Source organism: Trichosurus vulpecula, chromosome 3 (genome assembly GCF_011100635.1).
Source record: "Trichosurus vulpecula isolate mTriVul1 chromosome 3, mTriVul1.pri, whole genome shotgun sequence".
Lineage (NCBI taxonomy): Eukaryota > Metazoa > Chordata > Mammalia > Diprotodontia > Phalangeridae > Trichosurus > Trichosurus vulpecula.
In genome coordinates this window covers 58,466,054-58,485,592 of record NC_050575.1, presented here as the reverse complement: position 1 = coordinate 58,485,592, position 19,539 = coordinate 58,466,054, and positions in this window count along the sequence as shown.

Here is a 19,539-nt window from a genome sequence, read left to right as displayed (position 1 = left end):
GCACATGACTGGCAATTCCCCTGAGCCTTCTGAGAATCATCTACTCAAATAGCCCTGATTCCTCTGGGACCACCCGTCAAGGAAAGTTCAGGACCTTGGAAAGAAGGAAGCAAAAATGAGAGCAAAGCCAGGACTCCTAACTCCAGCCAAAGATGGAAGGCTTAGGGACTCAGTGCCTCAGTGTCCCTCCGCCTCTTCATCCCTGCCCTCCCGCTCCTTCCTAGGGAAGTGTCCACTGATGAGAAGGAGGGAAGGCTTTGCTTTATTTTGCTTTTTCCACTTGGCCCTGGGCTTGTTCTCTGAAGCAGCAGGCTGGAAGTTAGAAGGGAATTTCAAGCATCTGGCCTCTTCCCAGGCCAGTCCTCTCGGGTTCACTTTAGGGCACCTGCCATGAAGGAGGCTGGATAAAGACAGTTCTCTGATTGGACCACATACATTAGAAACCCCAGAGATATCCCCTAGTGCCAAGTAGTTAAGAAGAACACCCTGAACCATGTGACTTTAGACTCTGGCTATGAATAGAAGGCCTGGGATATTCTCTCTCTCTCTCTCTCTCTCTCTCTCTCTCTCTCTCTCTCTGTCTCTCTCTCTCTCTGTCTCTCTCACACACACACACACACACACACACACACACACACACAGAGCAGTCTCCCCTTCTTCAGGGTCAAGAGCAATTCAGAATTTTCAATCAGACTAATTTAGGAAAAAACAGCTTTGGACCAGATTCCTACAGTCAAAGAATCTCATAGATAGAAGAGACCTGAAGAGGTCTTCTGGTTCAATCCCTACCTGAAGCAGGAAGCCATCCAAACTCACTATTTGTAAAATATTTGTTACTTTAGAAACTTTGAGATCTGTCAATCCCAAGATACACTTGGGCCCTAAGATTCATTTCTGAAAAAAGTCTTCCTCATTCAACACTCCACCCTGGTGGATCTAAAGTAAACAGCCCCCAGATAAATGAGTCATTGATGCTTCCCTTAAATATACCACCCCCAGAGAAGGCATTAGCAATGAATCCTTTTCCAGACACAGAACATCTAGTTATTATTTTTTTAGATGTGGAAGGAATCTTAGAATACAGGATTTCTGGGCTGAAAGGACTTTAAAGTACAAAATGTCCATTGGAAGTGACTTCAGGACACAGAGGCCATCTAACCTAACCTTCTCCTTTGACAGGTAGACCCAGAAAGCAAAGGTTTATCTGCCCAAGGGGAAAGTGAGTGGACAGCAGACACCAGACTAGAACCCAGGCTTTCTGGACCCTAGTCCTGGGTTCTTTCCATTGGGCCCCCTTTCCCTTTCAGGAAGCTCCCTCAACAAGGGTGAAGAGGTTAGAGATCCATATGCCACTCCTGGCCCAACCATCAGAGGGGGCTATAAACCAAGAAATACTAACTCATATCCCCACTTAGACAAGCCAGTGGAAAACCCAAGTCAAATTTCAAAGTTAAAAAAAAAACCCTGCCAAAGTCTGTGTGCTGTCCCATTTCCATGACTATAACAAGTTTGTTGCTCTGAGCGGGCGTCTGCCCCAGGAATGACATCTTGTAAGGCCTTTGGGGAGGGGGGCTACCCAGGAGCCTGCTCTCTGGTCCCTCACAGTGAACAAAAAGTTAAGTTCATTAAGACTCAGGTCATACTCTCCTTCAATGTTGTTAGGGGAAACAAGCCCATGTTGGCTGTTGTTAGCTGCAAAGCCTGCTGTGCAAATTAGCTCATCCCGAGGCCCAAGACTACTAGATTCAAACTACACCAACCCTGCCCACCTTCAGATTCATGAGTCTATCCCTGTCAAATGGCTCATGGAAGGAAAGGCAACCCTATTAGGACGTTAAACCACTGTGGAAGGGCAGAGCCTGAAGGGTCCTGAGAGTAGAACATTAAAGCTAGGAAGAACTTCGAAGATTGTCTAATCTGATGCCCTCACTGGATAAAGGAAGAAACGAAGGCCAGAGAGAAAAGACTTGGCCAGCAAAATCAAAGCTCCTTGAAAGCAGAAATTGTTTTATTTTCATTGTATCCGTTAGGCCCTTAATTAATATTCCCTGAATTAAACTGAATTGAACTGCTCAAGGAAGCCACTGAGCTAGTAGGACAGCAGTAAATAAGAGCTTGCTCCTGGAGCACTGAAGAGTCAAATCCTGAGAGAAATCAAGATCCTGGAGCTTGAGATGGGACCTACTAAGTTTCTGAAGCTACCCAAGGTGCCATCCCCTTCCTGCTCTAGAAGGACTGGCAGAACTGGTTGGGAACCTTAAGAGTTCACCACAGTTCCATTGGACCTCCATTCAGAACCCTATTGGGATAGGAAAGGGAATTCTAGGACACATCATGGGATTCACAGATCAAGTCAGGAGACCTCTGCCCTCAGCAAAGTCAGACAGACAAGAATTTTATCTCAAATTTGCATAGTTCTTTACTATGCCATAGATGCTTAAAGCACACTCACTACATGTGCACATCCTGTCATCTGAACTTTATCAAAGTCCTGTCCCAGAGGCAGGGCAGAAATTGTTATTCCTAATTTATAGATGAAAAAATTGAGTCTCTGTTCAGTGAAAGGACTTGCCCAGGGTCATATGACCAGTGCCAGGCCTGGCACTTGGGGTCTGTATGTGATACTACAGCACAATTACAAACACATTCCAAGCTAAGTGGCAAAGAAAGTAAGGCCTGGCAGAGGAAAGAAAAGCAGACCAGACCATCTATCCATCAACAATCGTCTACAGTATGGGCTGGCCACTGTATCAGGTGGTGGAGACACAATAGTCCTGCCCTCAGGGATCTTACATCTATCGCATCTATAATAAGCAAATAGGATACATGGACATATATGATACAAGGATTTTTTGTTTGTTTGTTTTTGGGGGGAAGCGTTAGCAGCTGAGGCCCTAGTTCTTTCTACGCCACCACACAGTTATAACCCCTATGGAGCCATGTAGAATACAAAACCATATTCTCAACTATCACACTGGCCAAGCAGCTGTTGTTGTAGTACACACAGCTGTGTATGCCCAGACACCCAAAAAGGAAAGGACAACTGACCCAGAAAATGCAGAATTCCCAGTCAGTCCATTTCAGATATCAGTATCATGCTCCAGGATATTATTACTGCTGAATCTGTCATCCCTGGACTGTATCTCCCTTGCTGTCTCTAAGAAGATTTTGCAGCCAGCTACCATCTTATTTCTGTATCTGGAGCAGCAATAAGTGACATGGGTCAAGATGGAAGTGGAGACTGTTGGGAGATTTCCTCCTGGCATTGATATAGCTTGTCCCATCCCCTAGGAAAACTCATTAATTTCCTTCTCTAGTTCAAGAAGGAACTTAACCTTTGAACACTTTGCTATCTGTTCCATACTCCTCCCCCCCCTCCAAAGGACAAGGACAAGAGTAGAAGGTTCTCAAGGTCAGAAGACACCTGCCTCTCCATTCCCCTTCACACTCTCTACGTTCCAGACAAACTGGCTCATGCGCTGTCCTCCATTAGAATGTCAGCTTGGCTGTTTCATTCCTTGTACTTGCCTCTCCAGCATCTAGCACAATGCCTGAGACAGAGAAGGTGCTTACTAAACTTTAGCTCATCAATTGATTCCCTGAAGTGAGCATGCGATCTCCCACCTCTGCGCTTTTATCTGTTGTTTCTCTGCTGTGCTTTCCCCTCTCACTTATGTCTCTTAGAAGTCTTACCTTTCTTTAAGGCTCAGCTCAGGTGTTATCTCCTCTCTGAAGCCTTTACCCCTTAGTGTTCTTTCCCTGCTAGACTGATCTTGTATTTACTTTTCTGTTTGTTCCCAGTAGAGTATAAATTCTTTCAGGAAAAGGACTATTTTTTCATCCTTATCTTTATATGGCCAACACCTAGCCCTGGGCCTCAAAGCAGAAGACACATTTTTTAAAATGCAGCTTTTGTTGTTGCCCAGTAGAATCCAACACTGGTTAGATCACTCAGATACAGATCTTGAGAAGCAAGAACCAAACAAACTCCAGTTTTTCTGATAAACCCCTCCAAACAGCTGTGCTCCCAGGATCTGCTGACATCACAGCTCTCCCAAGGCTAGAGAAATGCAAGTTCCCATCTGGACTTTTCACCCGGAAGACTTGCCGAGAAGATGTGATTACAATGCCCAATTACATCTGTAAAATGGGGTTAATAACACTTGACCTACTGATCTCACAGGATGCTGGTGAGGTTCAAAGAAGATATCTGTAAAACCTTTCTTGCAAACCTTTAACAGACATCTAAATGTAAATTTGCAACCTTCACTCTGGATTGCTTTGTGCTTGTTCTTTTCATTTACATTATTTTAGTTATTGAGTAGATTACTTTCCTGATTCTGATTAATTCAGTTTGCATCAGTTTATATAGATTTTTCTCTATTTCTTTCTATTCATCATATCCATCATTTCTCACATACAGCATAATAGCATTCTATTATATCCACATACTACAACTTGTTCAGCTATTTCCCAGCCAATGGGCATCTACTTTGTTTCTTGTTCTTCATCATTATTAAAAGGGCTGCTGCAAATATTTTGTTGTATGTGGGACCTTTCCCTTTTTTAATCACTGCCTTCTTCGGGATGTCTACTTAGCAATGAGCTATATGGGCTGAAGGGCACGGGCATTTGGGTCACTTTCTCAGGGATATCTGCCTAGCAATGAGACATCTGGGTTAAAGGGTATGGCCATTTGGGGTCACTTTCTCAGAAATGTCAGTTATTATTATTGTGGTGGTAGTGGTGGTGATAATGATGATAATAACCCCATTCATTAAGAAAAGTGGGGAAGAAAGTTAAATGTTAACCTTAGGCTAAACGTTAAGTTCTTACCTCTTCCACTATAAGATCTGGGGGCACCTATAAGTCTCATGAGATTCCCCTAGGGCATGAAATTCCACAAAGGTGAGTGCCTCATCCTTCCTGAAACAAGAACATTTTTTAAAAAAATTAAAGCTACCTAAAGGAAGAATAAGAAATTAATGCTTGGAAGGACTTAAGGATCGTCTAGCATAACCACCAAGGATGGCCCAGAAAAACAGAGTGAATTACACAAGGTCACACATCAGTTAGTGAAAAACAAGAAGAAATTTTTTTTTTTGGTGGAGGCAATCAGGTGACTTACCCAGGGTCACATAACTTGTAAATATCTGAGGTCATATTTGAACTCAGATCCTCCTGACTCCAGGACTGATTCTCTATCCACTGCACCACCTAGCTGCCCCTAGATGAAGAATTTTAGCAAAGTCTCCTAATGCTTATACTGGTGTTCTTACACACAAACACACACTCTCTCTCTCTCTCTCTCTCTCTCTCTCTCTCTCTCTCTCTCTCTCTCTCTCTCTCTCTTTCTCTCTCTCTCTCTCTCTCTCTCACTATCATACTAGGTAGCATGATGGAAAAGGTTAGTTCATAGGACTAACCCAATAGCATTCATTTCCCCAAGTTTTTTTTTTTAAATGAGACTTTTATCTCAATGAGAGGGAAGAAAGAGTTCTAGAAAATGCTAAAGACCAGTCTGGGACTGGTAGGATGCCACAATAGGGAGGCAAAGTATGGGAGAACACAATGCAAACTTTGCCCGCTTTATAAACTTGAATGATGCCAACCCCTGAATCATGTGACCACCCTGCATGTGCATATAGTTTACAAACTATTTTCATATACACTTAATTCAACAGGCATATAATAAGCACCTACCACCACATATATGACACTCTACCAGCAACAGGGATGCAAAGGAGAAACACAGCATAATTTTTGCCCAAGGAGGTTACGATCCAATATGGAATACAATGATGAGGATGACGATGATGAGGATGACAGTGACAATGATGATGATAATAAACTATCTCATCTTATCCCTACAATGATATAGAGAGGTAGAGAGGGCAAGGGATCCTTATTCCCATTTTACAGATGAGAAAATTAAGGCTCAAAGTAATGAATGATGTGCTCAAGATTGCAGTCATTGCAAAGGTGGTTCTAGAACCAGATTCACCTATCTCTCTGCACAGTGCTTTTCCCATTACATTAAGATGCAAAGAAATTATTCTCCAAACTCCAGCACCATATTACTACAAGATTTTATACTGAACTCAAGATGAAGTGTTTTGTCCTAAATTACCCCAAGAATCAATGAAGCTAGAGTGAGACTGTGTGACCTAGGACAAATCACTTCCCCCCTCCCCACTCCATACCTCAGTTTCTCCATCTATAAAATGAGGGGGAGAAACTCAGTGCCTCTTGCAGTCCTTCACTGTGCTAAAGTTCTTTCAAGTTTTGATAGTCAATGTTAAAAGGCCTCTTTCTAGATCTGACTCTCAAAATTCTAAGGTCCCTTACAGACCTGACTGATATTCAATTGTCTAAGGTTCCTTCCAGTTCTAATAGGCTATGTCCTAAACTCCCCTACCACTGACAACCTATGCTTGCTTTCTGATTTATGAGCCCTTCCTTCTACATCTGTCATTCCACCGGGGCTCTCTCTTTAGCACCACAAGCTCCTAAATGCTCCTTCAACTAGAAGATGAGAACCTCTTCAATGCACACTTCTCTCCTCCATGCCAGGTAACTTTGAAGGGCTCTAACCATTCAGCCTTCCACCTAGCCATGGGGACCCCTGAATGCTAAGCTCTGTGGCAGTAGCTGGCAGCAAACCAGAGAGTTCATTTGGGCTCCGGGCCACTCACTGGGGAGAACCTTTCACCCAGATCTCCTTTCACTTTGAAATTGCCCTGCTTGCCAGCCAGAGACTGTTGGGAAACAAAGATCTGCAAAGGAAGAGTTGACCTGGGCTAACCCAGTCTGGCTAAGCCTGTACAAGAGGCCCCTAGGGCAAAGGATGGAGCTCTAGTCCTTTACTTCAGAAGCCTAGCAAGCACTATATTTCAGGAGGGTCACTGACAGCTGGAGTGTGTCCAATAGAGTGACCAGGATGGGAAAGGTCTTAAAAGTTTATCATGAAGATCAACTGGCACAGAGGCTGAAGGACCATTGGTCAAGGAGGTAACAGACACTGTGCCCCATCTAATGCTGAGATCCTACAATTCTAAGAGATGACAAAAACTAGGTACCCAGGAAGCAATAAGGAAGGAACAGGTTTGCACTCTTCTGTGTCTGAGAGGGCATGTGGTTGGACTCCTTCCCAAAAGGAAGAGAATTAGAACAAGGCCTTGAGTTTGGGTGTCAAAGCTGGAAATTCCTATAGAGGAGAGCCTAGCACTCTGCACAGTCACTTTTCCAAACCACAAAGAAAGTCTGGGTAAGGTATCTCCTCTCAGGAGGGAGTGATGAATACGAATAGGCTAAGAAGAAAATATAGTTTCCAACACCCTCCAAATAGTCTTCATCCACTGAAGGCAGACTAGAGTAATGGAAAGAACCTTGGATTTAGAGCTGGAGGACCTGCCTTTGAATCCCTTCATTGGATCTCAGTGTTCTTAGCTGTAAAATTAAAATAGTTGGACTAAATGAGCTCTAAGTTCCCTTCAAGCTCTAAGTCTGCAATTCGATGATTGGTTCACAGGATGTCAGACCTGAATGAGATCTTAGAGAACATTTCATCTCTTTTGACATCCTCAGAGTATGAAAGGGGAAACCAAGTCCCAGAGACAGGATGCTTTCTAAAAATGTGAAGTGACATTACTTTAGAAAGGAGGAACCCGAGACCAAAATCAATGAAGGAACTTAAGCAAGGTCAAGCAGCACTGGGATGGAAAGGTGATTCTTCTGACTGCCTTGAAAGGGTTCTGTCTACCTCTAGCTACTTGCTCTCCAAACATGTTATGCACAGTTTTCCTTAAGGATCCGAGAGAGAAGAGGAAAAAAGGCTTTCCTGAAGTTTGGGGGCATGTTTCTCAGTCTGTAGTACATGTACAGAGTGCATCAGAGGCAGTCCCAGCAGCTGAGAATCTAGGTAGTAACATTGTGCTCCTCTAGAATTCAACAAACATCTACTGAATCCAGGCTCCATTCTTTGAGCATGTCTGCGCATGCATGTGTGCATAGATATGTGGCTGCATGACACACAAGTCACAACACAGGTGCAGATAATCTTCAGAGGAAAAAAAATAATCCAAGATTCCAAATGTCTGCTCTCCATGAGAAAGCCGGCGGGGAGCTGGAATGAATGAGGCAGCTGGGGAGGGTGCGAGTGACATGGAGCAGGAGAGAGGACCAAAGAAGGAAACGAGTTAGAGCTGGGGAAGGGGGGAGAATGAAAGAAGGGGGGCAGAGGGAGACAGGAAGAAGGGCATGAGGCCAGGCTAGGGTTTCTGCAGCCAGCCCATACTGTAAAAGGAGAGGGCAGATGGGGCCCAGAGAGAAGGAGCCGAAGAAGCCTCTGAAACTGAGGGGAGGCAAAGGCTTAACCCTTTCCTCCTGGGGAAAAGACAGGGAGGGAATTCTGAATGACTAACTCCTCACTTTTTTGGCAGAGTTGCCTTGGAATGCACTCAGGAAGGAGCGTCCCAATTCTACATCATCACTCAGACCATGGAACTATTCCCCATCTGCTCTTCTCTGCCCATCCCACGCCACTGGCTGGGGGTGTGGGGGGAGGAGGGGTATATATTATTAAAGCCAGGATTGGGGAAAAGAGCTAGGAAGAGGAAAGGCATCCCACATTGCCCCCTATTGCCTGCTACATTTCTAGTATCAGCTCCCTCCCATTTCAGCCTGAACAATACCGATTAGCTGATTTCAGCTCCCTGGGGCTGTGACCTTAGAGCTCATCTTATCCCCAAAGCTCAGGACCCAGATCCAGAAGTCCTCTCTCTTACTTGCTATGTGACCCCGAAGGCAAGGCACTTCCTTTCATTCTTCTCCTCTATAAGATGAGGATCATAACCACAATCCTGTTTGCCTTCCAGGGGTGCTGTGATCAAATGACATCATGAAGGAGAAGGCCTTGTGAAAAGCATTAGACAATATTATTCTTACTGAGACAGAGGCTTGGAGAACTCCCCACACAGCCAACTGGTGACCAGAGCGAGGACTAGAACTCAGGACTCCTGGCCCATTTCCAGTTAGCATGGGAGGTGTCTCTTAATGGTAGCAATAGTTAGCATTAATATAGCTCTTTAGGGTTTACAAAGTGCTTTTTATAGATCTTAGCTGATCCTCCCAAAAACCCTGTGAGGCAGGTACCATTATCCCCCTTTTATACATGAGGAAACTGAGGTTAAGAGAGGTTAATTGACTTGCCTCGGACCACAAAGATAATGATTGTTTGAGGCAGCATTTGAACTTTGGTCTTGCTGATTCCAAGTCCAACACTATCTGCTACATCAAAAGTGTTGAACATACTGCCATCAGGGCCCATGCATTGCATGATGCTCTCCAAACCAGAATAAAATATAATTGGAAAATACTTAACAAATAAGTAAAAACACAAGAAAACATATATTATATGACATTTGAAAACTAAGTCAATATGTGGCCCATGGCAATCGTTATGTGCAGCTATGTAATATAGCAGATAGAGTACTGGGCCTGAAAGCAGGAAGACCTGAGTTCAAATCTGGCATCAGACACTTCCTAGCTGTGTGAACCTGGGCAAGTCACTTCACCTCTGCCTTTTTCCTCATAATAACATCTTCACAATAATAACAGCTACCTCCCATGGTTGTTGGGAGGATCAAAAGAGATACTAATTATAAAGCATGGAACCCGACATATAGTAAGTGCTTTACAAATGTTGGTTATTGTTATTAATAATAATGTTGGTTATTGTTGTTTTTGGTGTAGTGGCTCTCGTTTCTATTTGAGTTTGACACTACCCTGGATCGCCTAGCTGCTTCATAGATGTATTTAGGAACAACAGCAGCCAATTTGTACCGCCCCATCAATAAACTCTTCTTTCCAGGTGAGATGCTTGAGTTATAATGCACTTTGGGTCATTGAGTTCCGGCAGCCCTGTAGCCGAACCCTCCTTACAGGTAAAGCTCCAGAATGATCACTGTCCCAAGCTGGGCCTGAGCCTCAGGTGACAATACCTTGGGTAGGTCATCGCCTGTCTTGATTTTCACACGAGGCCCTCTTTGTAGCTGGCAAGGGAAGCAGCCACTCGAAATTGAGGGGTCAGGAATGCACAAGCAGAAAGATTATAGAATTCTGAGGTTTCCTCCAGACTCCAGCTGGTCACATGCACACACACACACCCTCACCACAAACAATGGCACCGAGACAAGAAGACCTCTATTTCCATGGTAGAAACAGAAACCCATTGGAGAATCTTCGAGGTTCAGTGTCTTCTAGTACAGTCAGAGGGCAAGATGGCTCCATAGAAAGGGCTGTATTCACTATGGCCTCCATTATGACAATCTAAGATTCTACACTGGTCAGAGCAACTAAGATTGAATATCAGCCCTGCTACTCTGTGGCCTTTGATAGGCCATCCCACCACTTAAGCCTCACTGAGGGAGGGATCAGGTGATCTTTTAGCTCCCTTAAAGCTCTAAAAACATCTATACAGGGTGTTCCTAAACTCTGGACACATAGGCAAAAATGCATGTTTTCAAGAAATGAAATGAATGAAATTTTCAACAACATTTTATTTAATTGGAATATTAACAAAAAACATCTTCAGTATGATTCCCATCATTTGTGAAACAAAGGTTGATGCACTTTGCAAGATTCACATGAACTCGATGCAATGACTCCACATTGCTGTCAATTTTAGCACATTTGCTCTTTATGCATTCAATCAAGTGCATTGCATCTGTAATTTTCATTGAGTACACCTTCTCCTTTAGCATACCCCAGAAAAAGAAGTCAAGGGGGCTAAGGTCAGTTAATATTCCAAATATTTCCAAATATGCATTTCTTTCCTATGTGTCCAAACTCTAGGGACACCCTTTATAACTATTTCAATATGATTTGTTTCTTTCATATTCCTATGTATTTTATTTCATGCATCTAAGAACATTATTTTGAGAAGGGATTTGTCTGTACCCTTCACCAGATTGCCAAAGGGGTCTATGAGTTAAGAGCCCTTGTGTAAGATGTCCTAAGCTGGTGGTCCTCTTGCCCAGGGTGCTGTCTTCAAAACCACAAGGTGGAGAAGGTTCTTGCATGCTGAATTTGAGTCAGTCTGTTTCTCAGTATTTTCCTCCACGGTTATAACCTCCCTGGGCCAGACTTAGTTTACACAGCTCTAACCACTACACCTTTTATCTTACTCCTTCCTTCACAAAGAAAATTCTGCCTTGGAGGTAATTAATGCCTTGAATTCAATGTTCTCCCTTAGTTCAACGGGGATGGGGCTGCCTTCTTTGGGCCATACTGAACTGGACAATCCAAGGAGATCCAGGATGGTCTCTATGCAGCCCCCATGGGAGAGGCCCACTGCACACCTACAACCTAGGCAAACGTTTAGATCAGCCTGTGAGTGCCTATCGGAAGAGGCAGGTTCTTATGGTAGGTCATTCACCCAAGCCAGCAAACCAACGCACATCCTGGCAAGAGGAGACCACCTGGCAAGAAGCAGTCCTTGGCCTGGAGCCATCCACTCCCTGGGGTGGCAAAGCATGAGACCTTTTTTTTTTTTTTTTGCAGGGGGAGAGGGAGGAGAGAAGGGAGAGAGATGAAGCAATGGCCAAAATTATTAGATCTCCTGTTTTCCAAGAAAACAATGCAAACAACAGCAAGATGAATTCAATGAATTTGTTCCATATGGTGGGAGGTGGCAGAAGGGGAGCAGGTCAAGGGTCCAGGTGCAGGCAGCAGTGGCATGATGGGTCACCAGCCCTCTTTCACCCCCCCTTCCCTCCCATATCCCCAGCTGTGTGCCCAAAGTGGCCCTAGGCAACAGGCTCTTCCTAGCTCTCAGGAGAGGCCCCAGTAAGGGGAAAGAGCCAGGGATATGCCTGTACAGAACATAGGCAGAACTTACCACCCAACTGGCCCTATACTCACACAAGTGCGACTGAAACTCATCCTGGGTAGACAGGGCTGGAGGCTCCCTGGTGGCACCATTCCTCTGCAGGCCTTCCAGTGATCAACCACCAGTGCCCAGTCCAAGGTTTTAAGTCAAATAGAAGTCAAGAAAAGCCAACAAGCATATATTAAGCTCTTACTACATACCAGAGTCAGGAGCAGGAACCAGAGAGGAATGAAGGAGTAAACATGGGGCCTCTTTGTTAAAGTGGAAGTTCTGGGAAGAAACAGGGATGATAGAAGCTGATAGGAATGGTGGAGAGCCAAGGTCTCAAGCCTGTGGCTCAGGGGCAGGGTGACAACATTGTCTCCATCTCTGGTTTAGAGATTGGGGAGTGGCCTACCATCATCTATCCATCCACCTTTAAGAAGTAGCATGGTACACTGGTAAAAGTGGTGACTTTGGAATCAAAGGTTCTGTGTTCAAATCTTGACTTTGATACTCTAGAACTAATTTCTTCAACTATAAAATGAGAAGAATTGGACTTGATGACTTTGAAGATCCAGGGCTAAATCCAGTATTTCACGGTCCTACAATGAATGTAGGGCGGTGATTATTTGCATCATTTCATACATAATTTTATTTGTATGTTTAAGATGTGTTACAAAGTTATCATTATTCATTTTATTTTAATAAAGTGTGAGCTAATAAAATTATTTATATAGGCTGTCTTATGAAAAGCAGGAGGGAAGGCATGATAGTTTTTAAGGGGGTCATCACTACATAAAGTTTGGAAATTAGGACTCTAGAAACATCTCACATACATGATCTCATTTGATCTATACAAGAGTCCCTCAAAGTGACAAGATGTGGCAAAGTGGCAAAATGTCTTAAGGAAAAAAGGACTGCCTGGGAGTCAGAAAGCCTAGATTGAAGCTTGTGTCTTAACACTCAGTTAGCTGTGTAACCTTGGACCAGTCACTTTTATTCCCAGGGTCTCATTTTCCTCATCTCTAAACTGGCAGTGTAGAATGGTGGCTGTCAGATAAAATGTCCTCCAAAAGAAAGTCCCTTCCAGCTCCATGATTATCATGCCCATTTTACAAAAGAAGAAGCTGAAGCCCATACGGGTGAAATGTTGGCCCAAGGTCAGAAGGAGTCAGTTGTGGGGCCAAGATTCTTAATTCAAGTCCCTTGATTTCTTTTCATAGGACAGCTAGGTGGTGCAGTGGATAGGTCTGGAGTCAGGAGGATTTATCACCCTGAGTTCAAATCTGGCCTCAGACCCATAAGTTAAATGACCCCAGGCAAGTCACTTAACCCTGTTTGCCTCAGTTTCCTCAACTGTAAAATGAGCCAGAGAAGGAAATGGCAAACCACTCCAGTATATTTGACAAGAAAATCCCAAATGGCGGTCATGGAGTAAAATATGAATGAAAAATGACTGAACAGCAAATTTCTTTGTGCTCATACACTCATGTGACAGCTGTGATATGAGAGATTGAAGTGGTACCTAGAAGTCCTAAGGTCATATCTCAGCTCTGACAGTCAAGTGTTTGATCTTAGGTAAGTAACTTTGCCCCCAAGAGCTTCCATTTCTGCCCCACCCACCACCCCGTCCCCCACCAGAGGGAAGTAACAATATTACACAGCAGGGGGTTTTGTAAAATGGAAAGAGCTGTGGGAAGTCAGCTCTATAAGAAATGAAAGTCACAGCCTCTTACGTCTATTACTCCATAGAAGCTCTTGGGGCTAACCTAACCCCAGAGGTCAGCAGGAGTGGCTGGGCCTCAGGAGGCATGGAGACATTGGGTGAGAGTTGAAGTTTAAGAACTGCAATCTATGCACATGTTTAACCTATATCTAATCTTGGGGAGGGGAGAGGAAAGGGAGGGAGAAAAATTTAGAACTTAAAATCTTATAAAAATGAATGTTGAAAACTATCTTTACATGTAATTGGAAAAAATAAAATAGTATTTACAAAAAAAAAAAAAAGAGAAAACTGCTATCTAAATCTATAACATTTTATTGCGCTGTAAGCAGCTTGGCAAGGGGCCTTGCAGGCATAATAGTACCTGCCATACCCTGTCGGCACACACCCACACACACCTCCCAGAGCAGCCAGTAAACTGGCTGGGCCAAAGGGGAAAGGAGGAAATTTCAGGCAGATTGTGAAATCCATGGCAGTCCCCAGCTCCTCAGGCTCAGCCCTGACCCAGCCCATCCTTTCCTGAGGCTGATGCTGGGGCTCCAGGCCCTCCCCTCAACCTCTCCCAACTGTAGGGCCTAGAAACGCTGAGCTGGTACTGAGCCGGTACTAGAAATCAGATCCTAGGACGAAAGAATGCTGTATAGTTCATGCTTTGGAAATCCACCCCATTGCTTCATCTCTAAAGTACCTCATGCTCCCCCCAAAAAAGAGAAAGAAGGAGGGATGCAGCCTGGCATACTGAATGCTAGCCTGATTTGTCACAGAGCACTAACACCGAAAGAAGAAGCTTATTATCTCCCCCCCAATCCCCAAACCTGTCCTTCCTCCAAACTTCTCTTTTTCTATAGAGGCCACATACTATCATGCTATTCGGGGTTCACAACTGTGAAGAAATCCTAAACTCTTACCTCCAGTTTACCCTTCCCATTCAACCAGGTATTAAATTGTCTCTTTTTTTTAAACATTGATTTTTTTCCAGTTAACAAGCACTTATTTTCTCCCTCCGAACACCTTAGGAGGAAAAAAAAAAAGGAAAAGAAAAATGCTTGTAATAAATATGCATAATCAAGCAAAACAGATTTCCATGTTGACCACGTCCAAAAACATGTGTCTCATTGTGCATCTTGAGTCCTTCCCCTCTCCATCGGGAGGCGGGTCAGTTGCTGAATTATGTTCATTTTATTTCTACCACATCCCTCATATCCACCCTCTTCTATCTACTCACACAGCCATTATCTTAGTTTAAAAGGGCCTCATCAGCTCTCACCTGGACCCCTGCTGTTGTTCAGTCATTTCAGTCATGTCCACCTCTTTGTGACCCGGTTTGGGATTTTCTAGGCAAGGATACTGGAGTGGTTTGCCACTTCCTTCTCCAGCCCATTTTACAGATGAGGAAACTGAGGTAAACAAGGTTAAGTGACTTGCCCAGGATCACATGGCTAGTAAGTATCTGAGGCCATATTTGAACTTACGTCTTCCTGACTCCAGGTCCAGAGCTCTATCCACTGGGCCACCTAGCTGCCTACAGTAGACCACTGTAACAGCCACATAGTTGGTCTCCCAGCTTCTCCAATCCATACCTCACAGAGCTGCCAAAGTATTCATCCCAAAGCACAGATCAGACCATATTGCACCACTGTTCAAGATTTTCAGTGATTTCCTTGTTAGCTATACTAGAAGATGCAAGCTCCTTAGGCTGGCATTTAAGGCCCTTCACAAGCTGGTTTCTACCTCCCTTTTCCAGCCTAATTGCATACAGCTCCTCTTCAGGTTCTTCCATATGCAAACCAAACTGCAGTGCAAGCCGCTCCCTACAGGCAATACTCCATCTCTTCTCTTCCCTCCATGTGCCAGGAGAGGGAAAGAAATTAAGGGACTTGGAGAGTTGGCTCCCCAACTGACTCCTTCTGACCTTGGGCTCATCTCAGCCTCTCTGGAACTCCCTTATCTTGGCCTCTCAGAATCCTAGCCTTTTTTTCATGTCTCTGCTACTATTCAAAGTGTTTACCCACTCCTCCCCCCTCACTCTCCCCACCCCTGCAGTTACTGCTCCTCAAATTATCTTGTATTTACTTATCTGCTTAAATGTGTCACCTCCCTAGTAGAGGTAAGCTCCTTGAGGTCTGGGACTGTTTCTCTTTTTTGTCTCTGCAGGTCTAACACCTAGGATCATGCCTCATACAGAAATACTTAATGAATTGACTTGAAGTAGCCAAAGGGGAAAATGTCAGTGGAGTATTTCTCCTATCCGTGGGACCCCATTGCAGTTTGACTCCTTAGAACATATCACCTAGCTGAGCTGCCTCACCTCCACACTTGCCCCAGTGTACAGTAGGAAACTGAGACCCACAAAAGATTGGTGGCTCACCCACTGCCACCCAGAAAATCTGTGGCATGGTTTGAATCTTATAAAGGACACATTTACCCTGCATCAAAGCCCTTAGTATCAGACACCTATACCAGCAGAACAGAAGCTCAGGCAGGTCCCAGTGAGCTCAGAAAGGCTTTTAGGATGATCCCAGTGACTGTGCATCTATCCTGAGGAGCCCAACTTTACCACCTCACTGGCAATCAGATGAATTAATATTTTCAGCCACCACAACATATGTTATGGGATGGAGTACCCTCTTGGACAAAGTCACAGATCACTTGGGGATAATTAATAACTGACTCCACTTCTAGGAACACTGGATTACCTATATCTACCCCCCATATTCACCAGATAACCACAGAACCTTCACGGAATTGGAGAGTGAGAAGGGCCCTCACTGGCCATTTATTCCTATGCATACATGAAAGGAATCCCCTCCCTAACATACTGGACAAATGGTTGTCCAGGCTCTGCTCAGACACCTCCAAGGAGGGGAGCTCACTGTCTCCCTAGGTCCCCCATTCCACTTTTGGATGACTCCAATTGTTAATGAGGTTTTCAAGCCTAAATGTACCTTAGCAACTCTTCCTACTGTTCCTGGTTTTGCCCTCCTCCATATTATAGCACTTCCAGCAACTCCCCCTGGAGTCTTCTCTCCAGGCTAAACCTTTCCAGGTCATTCAATCAATCTTCATCTGTCTTGGACTCAATGCCCTTCAACATCCCGGGGACCTTCTCAATACACTCTCTCAGTTTATCAATGTCTTTCTTAAATTATGGTGCCCAGAACTGAACACAACAGTTCAGATAAGATCTGATAAGGGCAGGGTACTGTGTGATTATAAACTCCATATTCCTGGAAGCTCTGCCCTTCTTTATGCAGGACAAGCTTACACTAGCTCTCTACAGACACATACGAAGCCTGCAGTCCACTGATACTCGAAGATCTTTTTCAGAACAACTGCTGTCAGTCCATTTCTCCATCTTGTATTTTTGAAGTTGATTTTTTGTACCCAGATGCAAGACTTTACATTTACCCCTAATGATTTTCATCTTTAATTTTGGATCCTAACTGTCATCTGCTGTGTTAGCTCTCCTTCTCAGCTTTGTGTCATATGCAAATACCATCTAGGTACTGAACTTCATGAGTTCAAATCCTGCCTCAGACACTTACTAGCTGTGTGACCCATTTAATCCTATTTTCCTCAGTTTCCTCATCTGCAAAATGAGCTGGAGAAGGAAATGGAAAACCATTCTATGACCTCTGCCAAGAAAACTCCAAAAGGGGTCACAAATAAATAAACAGCAACAACAACCATCTAGGCCTTTGTCCAAGTCATTGATAAAAATGTTCAATTGCACTGGGTCAAGCACAAATCCCTGAGACCTTCCACTGGAGACTTCCTGACACTTTGACATTGAACCATTACTCTCAGAGCCTGGATATCTAGCCAGTTCTGAACCCAGGTGATTATATTCCCATCTAATGCATATCTCTCCAACTTCTCCACAGGAATAGTATGAGATGATAAAAGGTTGTGCTACAATCTAGATAAGCTGCAGTGTATCTGTAGGATTCTTCTCATTTACTAGTTTAACAATACTATCAAAAAACAAAAGAAATAAGATTAGTCTGGAATGGCTTGTTCTTGATGAAACCATACTGGCTCCTTGAAATCACTGCTTCTCTAATTCTTCAAGTTATTCACCAACTCTTTCTTTAATGACCTGTTCTAGGATTTTCCCAGAAATCAAAGTCAACTCCACTTTCACACACTTTTCAGGTTTGGTTCTCTTCCCTTTTTAGACAAAGACAACATTTGTACTTCTCCAGTCTCATAGTATATTTCCTATTTTCCATGATCTTTGAAATACCATTGGCAGTGGCTCAACCATCCCTTCTGCCCATTCTCTTTGGACCCTAGGATGAATGTAGTTCATCTGAACCAGATGACTTCACTCTATCCTGGGGATCAAATCCCTATTACTCATCTTTGTTCTGTTACTTCCAAGGCAGTCACTCTCCTTTACAGAATAAACAGAAACAAAACATAATGGAGTGGTTGTCAGTTATCATCATCACATCCACCCCTAGCATGGGTCCTATCCCTCCTCTTCTCTCCATACAGATTAAAGAATAAAACTATCCTTTTTTTTTTTCCTTTGCTTCTCTCATCAGCTTCAGTCATCCTGAGCTTTAGCACTCCTGAGGCTATTTTTATAAGACCATGCCCCCTCATATTCATTCTTTATTACCTGGCTTTGCTTCTGTTTTCTGTACATTGGCTCTTTAAATCTAAGTTGGTTGGTGAGTATCCACACCAATCTCTTCAGACAACTCCCATTTTTCCTCCTCAGTGAAATTGCTTCTCTTGGAGTCTTCAGAATTTTATTCTTGAATATCTTCCATCTCTCTTGGGCTGACTTCCACTGAAGCACTTTATTCCATGGGATACTACCTATCTTACCTCTGAATCCTTTGAAGTCTGTTTTCCTAAGATCTAAGATGCATATCTAAGATTGGATCCAGATCTCCTCTCTTTCTCCATCACCAGTTCTAGGATGGACTGGTCATTCCCCCCAGGGATATTATGTTTTCTGCTGTGGTAACTAGGTCCTTCCTCCCCTTTAGAAAGAATCAGGTCAAGAACAGAATTTCCCCTTGTTATTTCCTCCACCTTTGGAACAACGCAATTATCACTAAGGCTGGTGTTCTTTAACTGGGATTTCTGAACTTGTGTTTTTAAAACTTTTACAACTATATTTCAATATAATTGGTTTCCTTTATAATCGTATATATTCTATTTTATGTATTTAACAATATTATTCTAAGGGATTCATAGGATTCAAAGAACTGCCAAAGAGGTCCATCTCATGCACACACACACACACATACACACACATGAATTACTAAGAACTCCTGTACTAAGGCAAACCAAGAAGTCATTAGCTGCAGAGAGAAAAGTCCAGCAGATGTCTGCATAGCTGAAGCTCCCATCACTTTATATAATAATTCTGTCTTGGTGCCAGGCTTTGATTTGTTTCCTAAGTTCCTTATCTATTTCCTCTTTCTGTGCAGGTGGTCTGTAGTATACTCCAATGATAAAATCACATCTGTTTCTCCCTCTTTTGATTTGAACTCAGAAAATAATCTCACCTTCACTCCTATACCAGGAATATTATCTTACCAGGGTCAGCAACATCCTATTCTTAGCAAATCGTTAACTCAGTTATTCTTCTCTGGGTTTGTTTTAACCCTGCTGTGCCACTTTCTCAGTTAAAGCAAAGAATCAAGGAAAGGGTCACATGGAAAGAGCCCTAAATATCCCTTACAATGTACAGGGTCATATTAGAAAGGACAAGAAAGCTGGTTTCAGAGTAAGGAAGACTTAGGCCCATGTTCCACCTCTGACACATACTGACTGTGAGACCTTGGTCAAGTAACTTCATTTCTCAGTGTCCAGAGCAACTTTCTAAGCCTAAGAGGCAGCAAAGGTACTGATTTGCTTTGGTAGAAAGAGTTTTTTTTCTTTCCAGAGGTGAGGGACTATGTATATAGAATACTGAATATAA